General features: G+C 41.1%; 1 protein-coding gene across 1 annotated transcript in view; it reads left to right on the top strand.

Annotated features, from left to right (window-relative positions):
* The first annotated feature begins 467 nt into the window (after positions 1-467).
* The window catches only part of FYB1 (FYN binding protein 1), a 53,237-nt gene continuing 46,267 nt past the window's right edge, over positions 468-7,437 (top strand). Inside the window, exon 1 of the mRNA XM_051772352.1 lies at positions 468-4,906. The gene's annotated coding sequence lies outside the window, so the exon portion shown is untranslated. The remainder of the gene's footprint in view (positions 4,907-7,437) is intronic.

Genomic DNA, 7,437 nt, shown 5'->3' with positions numbered 1-7,437 from the left:
TCATGACACATGCATATTCACATATGTTTCCTGGGGTATGGCATAGTAAAAACTCTGAAAAAGCAATAACCTAACTTTGGCTTCTGGTATTTACATGGCTTCGGCCATGTGGAGCACTCACTCTTCAAGCAGAAGTCTGATAGTTCAGTTTTCTGAAAATCACACAATCACTAATCATGCTTCACGGAATTACAGAACCACAGAGTGGGTCAGGTTGGAAGGGATCACAGTGGGTCTTCTGGTCCAACCTCACTGCTCAAGCAGGTCCATCCCAGAGCACATGGCACAAGATTGTCCAGATGGTTCTTCATTAGAACCATTTCAGATTACAGTCATATTTGAAACACAGTGAAGTCATGCTCTTGGTGAGCCATAAGACTGCAATTTCTCTTAAATTTTAACAAGTATATATGTTGTGGCTACTACCTTCTATCATTGCTTCACTACTCTTTCTTCTTTTTTAGAAAAAAATAATGGATTTCAAACAAATTCCACCAATCACAGTTTCTGCTGTCCAGCTAGATACCCAAGAGCAGTGGAATGGCATGATAAAAGTACCTGCAGCTTCAATGATTGGTAATCAAAACAAAGTAATACACCAATAAACGTATTAACAGTCATAAGCTGATACACTGGCTGTGGTCAACCTTTTATTTGCCTGTGGCTCTCATTAGAGCATCTGTCCTTCATCGCTGGCATAATGGTGTCCCTTTATCAATGTTTTTTCATAATTCTTTGTGGTATGTTTTCAAACTAATTTTCAAGAATTCAAATCCAGCATGAGTATCAGAAAAATGTATATGACATCCACTGATGGATGGTATATTAGCTATGAATCTGGGAGAGTCTTTATCTTCAGCAAAATGCCCTTGTGGATTCTACATTTTACATCTAATTCACACCATGAATCACCACCCTGTTTATGAAGACATGCAGTTTTGCTAGAGTTATTACTCTTGCTTTTCCCAACATTTACTGAATAGTCCAACTTTTATCTTGACTATGTCAATGAGTTAAAGATTATTATATGAAATCAGAGGCACATTACAAAGAGATAGAGGAATTGTTATACTACCACCTATATTTTTAGCAGAACTTCCAAAGGAAACAAGGCTGATCCAATTGTATTGTCATTGCACCTACCTGTGAAACTCCCTCAATTATTTTTGAACCTAGCAGACAATTACTGGAAAATTTGTTTGAGGTGGAAAGGAAGGACAGTTCTCAAACAGGTTTCATTTGAAAAGGCAGCTAAGTTGAGGAAAAAAAGGAAATGAATGTCCCTGCTGAGCAAAAGATATACATATTAACTTAGCTATACTACTAGACCTCAGAAAAGCTACATGGAAGCAAGGTTTAAGGAAACAGTCAATAACAAAGGTATATGAGGGCTGAGTGGTTTGGAAATACAGTAATAGTAAAAGGCATCAGATCAGTGAGATTGATCCCCTCCATTTTGGCAGTCCAGGCCTAGAAAAATCCAGTAGAACTTTGTTTATCTGCCTCCCACCCACCACAAGTGGCTCTAAAGACTCTGAGTACCAAGATCAAACATTATGAAAGAACGAAGGAGAAAGAACTGTTTCCCAGGTTCCTATGGTAGGAGAAAATTCAAAAAGTCAGTGTGCTGACACCTTATGCTAGAAAGGCAGAACAGAAAAGGCCTCCCCACCACCATTAACAGTTCCTTTCAGACCATGGGAGTGGCAACAGTTTTCCACCTAACTAATAGGCTTCCAGTGGTTCATGTTCCCAAGTGCAAACACAGGATTTTTTCAATGGATGCAGCATACGTGCACCTAGCAACCCTTCAGTCCTCCTGGGACATTTCAGAAAGCCTCAGACCTAATACTTGGGCTCTTTAAGACATTGTGAACCTGCAATAAAGCTGCTTTTGGTGGAAGATCCAATGTTAATATCTCACAGTGAGAATAGCAGAAATCTTCATCAAGAGCAGAGCTATCAGGTATGACAAAATTCCTACCAGACAGAGTGATTCCTAAGGAGCCAGACACAAAACATTCCTGCTTAAAAAAATGCAGAGGATAGGTGTAGGGAAACCCACCACAGTCTAAGATTTAACACTCAATGTGAATAGACATGGTACCAAGCATCTTTCCATACAATTAGCACAGTTACTGTTCTCTATCCGATAAACAGATTTTTTTTCTAATAGCAGAATTCTCCCTCTACTGTGATTAAGTCTCTTTCATAAATTGCTCATGTAGCATATGGAAGCCTTACTGATCTACTTCCTCCTCTACTCTTTTTGAAAGATCATTCCTGAACACAAATGACTAAAAATGAATATAAATTCAGCTTTAAATTTACTCCTAACCTATTTATACCCATTTGATTTCAATCCTATATTTTTTGTATAAATAATCATTTTTCTCTGATACTTGCAAACCTTTTCACAACCATTCATCTCCACTTTCTTAAGGTACCCAAGGTAAGCTCTTTCAATGTCCTTTCAGAAGCCAGGAACTCCTTCTAGTCATAATAGAAGACTTCACTTTTACTGTGTCAGTTTAAATTCCTGATCACTCAACATAGTTGACCAGAACAGCACATGAGACTCTAACTGAGCTCTCATCAGTGCTCTGCACAAATTCTTTCCCTGCATCTCTCAAACATCATTGGCCTAATGTGCACTCGAATTATACACTCTTTTCACATGGGCATGTCCTGTTAGTGACTCATTATCTCCCTGGCACAAAGCAAAAACTCTTTTTCTTAGCCCTAAGTATATGACTTTATTATTAAACTTTGGTTGACTTCTATCACTTCTATACAAAAACTCTTCTTATTTTTCCTGTATAATGACTTGATTGTCCCCAGGAGGAGTAGAACCATTCAGATAACATCGCTACAGGCCCAGCTCTTGAACCACACTCATGATCCAGGTAATGGATCAGACAGGATTAATCCCACGACCAATGCCTATCTACTTGCAGAACACTGCAAGTAATCCCAGTAAAACTCAGTAATGCCCTTCCCAGTGCTAAAATGATGTTTCTTTAGCGATCTCCTTATTTACCTTGCAGTCCTTCTGACAGGTCACATCCTCTCCCTGTTCCCATCACTTAAATTTCAACAAAGGACATTGTACAAAATATTCTGTTTAAGTCTAGATGGATCAAGTTAGTTGTATTACTTTTGCCTAAAATGTCAGCTAAACTTCACTCCTCTTCTTCCTTCCTTCCTTTACCTCTTTTCTTTCTGGTTTAGTTTTTGGGTTTTTTCTAGATCCAGCTCAATGTAGTTATGGCCATATGCCCTTTATTCCTTCAATTTTTGTGCATAGGAAGTCTGCAGCACTGCAGAATTTCAATATCCTGGTAGACCAGGACAACCCTATGTTTCTGGTAGTGTCAGTTATGGAGACATGAATAATTAAAAAATAATTGATAGAAATATAGCTCAGTTTATTAGAGGTATAAAATTACTTCAGATTTTAAACATCTGTGAAAGTTTGAGCCAGAAGGAGACATGCACGAGGTTGATAAGGGAGTCTAAATACATGAAAATTCAGGAACCGTGAGTAGGAAAGACAAAACAAAAATATATTTACCTTTTTAGTTGAGTTGAAGATTACTGAAAACATAGCTATATAATTTTGTCAGCAGCACAGACCTGATTTTCATAACAATCTTTGAAGTCATAAAAGGAATAAACAAAACCCACTTGTTATCATCTGTGCTTCACAGGAGTGCAGTGTAACCTCAAAAAAAGCCATTTGAAGTTCACTTAGGTCTCATAACCTTGAGGTAAGCATACTTGTTTAGACCAGTTGTATTCTTCTGCAGTCGTCCTGCAAAACAAGAATTTGCTGGTAAGTTTTCCTATAAAATCTGGTTAGATCGCATATACTTTTGCAAAAAGGGACATTAACATCGAAGGGCAAAGAACATCTTTGACTTCAGTCCAGGACATCCTCTTCAGCAGACTTGTGGAGACAGAAATATCATGACTATGGTAAGTACAGAGCTCTATTCATTTTATTTTTATTACATGGATGCATAAGATTTAGCACTATAGCTGCTGTGGATGTGACAGCAAAATTTTAAATTTATTTCTTATAGTTTTCAAATCAATTATTTACATCTGACTTCCTGCTTTTGGGGGGATGCAGAATCCTTTTTTTTTTAGCTCCATCATGTAAACTGGTTTGTATGTGCCTCAAAATTCAAAATTAAGGAAGAGAAGATTGCTTCTTTTAAGGCCAACATGACAAATTATTTTGTGTATCTAAAGGAATTCCACAGTCAAATATTAATGTGACATTGAGCAAGAAATGGGAATGGGCAGCACCTTCTAATTAGACTTTTCAGAAAGCAGTTGTGTTGTTTTATTTTGATTCAGCAGGACTTTGTCACTAAAAAGATAAAGGGATTTTTGTCTGTCTGAATCGTCAGTATAGTTCAAGGAGGACTGTGGTGTGTTTAGCTACATTTGGAGGTAATATTTTTTAACTTGTATTTAAGGAGCCCAAATATATGTGGAACCTTTTGTTTGCAAAACCCTACTTTAGAATCTGTACAGCAAGCACACTCTCCTGGCATGATTCAGGTGTCTTGCTGCTTTCCCAAAAGGTTTGTTTAGAGCCAGTGCGTATGTAAATATATTGAACACAGAACTTTTTCTGTTGCCAAATGCAGCTTGAAAATAAACAACAATTTACAGTCCCACTATTTTTATTTGATTTTGATTAGTTGGACAAAATTGCTTCCAAAAGTCTCTGCTTGCCTAAATTATGTTGGAAGGCTGTGATTTGTGTCGGCAGTGACTTCTCCACTGGAGGTCACTGTTGTGCAGAAAACCGGGAAGGGCACCACAGGAAAAACACACTTGATGTTTCTACCCAGAGCTGCGTGGAGAGGTTCACTTCCCTCATAGTTACGAGGTAAGATCCACCAAACTGCAGATGCGATTCATCTCACAGTGTGTGACGGAATGGGGGACACACGGCCCACTTATCTCTTATTTCCCAGGTAGCACATTCCAAATACCGGATAAAAAGAGGAAAGGTGAGGTTAGCAGAAGAGCCTTGGAAAAAGACATGAGAGTAGGGCAGGAAGAAAGAAATGTTCTTTTTGAAAGAAACTCTGTATACTAGTAAGACTTTGTGTACACTCTCTGCCTAAGCTGGCTTTACTGAAATGACTTCCAGCAGATGGAAAACTGATCATGGGTCTCTGCTGTGATTGACAGAGGCACAGATGAATGCATTCTTATTTAACCTGACTTGCACTTTGTTTTGTTTATGGGTTTATATCACAGGCTAATCAGTCACTTTAAAGAAGGTTTTTATTACCAACTTGCTACCACCTGCTAAGGATCAGGGATCAGAATTTTGACTGATAGTCAAAATAAAGTTTTTTAAAAGGCTAAAGGGTAGGGACATAGAAAAGGATGTCAGGCATTATGCAAATACCAGGCAGAAAGCCTTAGGAAATTTTTTTTTTGAACCATTCTTCTTAAAGATGTTTGGATTAAACTGTGTTTTCATTTTTAAACTTTATTGTCTTTGATTAAAACTGCTTCTGAAGTTACTTTATGTTTTGAAATGCTTATGCTGGGGGAGCATCCTCTTTGTTGTTATTTAGGCCACATCACTGTCTTTATTACTGGTGTCTGGAATTATACAAAACTAAGAAATCTTATAAAGGGCTACATTTATTTTTAATTAAACTTTAACATTCTAGATTCAATGTTTTTCTAGACACCTAACTCTATGTCTGACAATCCTTGAAAATGTGTTGCTCATACAAGAAAATCAACAATAGAGAATGTGAGATTGTCCACATGAGAGAAATTCTGAGGTTTGGCCAGTTCTGTGACTGGTCAAAAGGTCCAGTACTCTAAACATGTCTGTTCCTCTTGCTTTTGCACTTCCTCTTCCTCCTGATATCAGCAGCTGGGGGGATGCCGAGGGGGAACCAGCAGATAATCCCCTGCCCAACCACTTACATGAGGGTATATGGGGAGGAAACTGAAGCAACTTCCTTGAGAAAGTTTCCTTCCACTCTTACTGCCTAATATCTCCTTCCCACAGTTTAGACTCTCTCTCTTCTCCTCTCCCTGGTGCCAGGGCGCTGCTGAGCCCCGCCCATGCTCTCAGGCTTGCACTGGCTCCAGCCAGCCCTGGGTCCCTCCACGACAGGGTGAGTCTCAGCAAAGGGGCACATTCAGGGCCCAGTGAGCCGATGGTGGGAGAAGGCAGAGCACAGGCATGGCCATTCCTGGGGGGCACAGGGGAGGGGGGCTGAGGGACCACAACCTCACAAGGGCGGACTGTCCCCAGCTGCCAGAGATCCTTTCCCCACACAAACTGCTGGTGCTCAGCTCCCAGTAGCCCTTTCCTGCTCCTCCATCCTTCATCTCTACGCCAGTCTCTACTGATTTTCTCTCATACACAGGTTCTAGCAACTTCCCAGCCAGAAACTTCCCTGCTTGTTTGCCAGTCTCCCGACTGGCTGGTTTGCCTTACAGAGATGGCCACCAGGTCCTCTCCACACCTCGCTTGCCTCAGACCAGAAGTTGGTTGCTGTAAACTCAGCCATCACACCTACATGCACATCACCTACAATTTAGCTCATTAAATTGTCTCACCAAGCCACCCGTGGTGATCAGTCGTGGTCCTCAGTGAGGCAAAGCTGTGGGATGTGAGAAGCAGTGGTGCTGTGGCCTACTCTGCAAGCCCCCTTAGCCCCTGCTTCGTGGGGCTGTGTCTGTCTGCATCAGGACTCTTCACCACCATGGTGAACGCTATACCTTCCTGAGTCTACCCTGGTGCCTGTGGAGGGTTTAGTGAAAGCTCAGTGTTCCTGTTTATTTTGTCTGGAGCATTTTCTGCTGCTGCACAGCATTCAATTCCCCCTGAACTGCTACTACTGAACTCAGGCAGGCAGAACACAGGAGCGCTGACATGAGCAAAAACCACTCAGCTTGCAGGGCAAAAAGCCTCATTCAAAAGCTGCCTAATTTGAGCCCCCTCCATAGGTGAGTGGGGGGGGGGGAAACAGTTTTCCCCCTGAAGATATAAAATGATAAACCCGCAGGGGGTGGTGACCCTTGGGGTTTGAGCCAATGAGCGCTTCTGCAAAATATAAACATATCACAAGCAGACCAGAAGAGAAGGTGATGTTGTAGTTGCTGTAGTTGTAGTTGTAGAAGTGGCCATGTTGCAAAGCCACAAGCAGAGGGGCAGGAGCCCCCTGGGGGGCTGCAGGGACTTGGAACAGTGTAAGACTGGGCTAAGTATCTGTAGCTGAGAAGGTAGAAGTTTTTCCACCGTGAGCAGCAGCAGCAGAACAGTACTGGCCAGAGACTGTGGCTGAGAGCCAAGAGATAAGGGAGAAGCAGCAGAAACGGCACGTAGCCAAGGGAGAGAGACACAGAGTTGTCTGAAGAGAAAGAGAGCCAGCCTCAGAG

The sequence above is a fragment of the Manacus candei genome, unplaced genomic scaffold (genome assembly GCF_025592945.1).
Source record: "Manacus candei isolate 608988 ecotype Guabito, Panama unplaced genomic scaffold, ASM2559294v1 h1tg000152l, whole genome shotgun sequence".
NCBI classification, from domain to species: Eukaryota; Metazoa; Chordata; class Aves; order Passeriformes; family Pipridae; genus Manacus; species Manacus candei.
The sequence above is the reverse complement of the archived record's forward strand: the minus strand, read 5'-3'. Positions and strand labels throughout refer to the sequence as shown.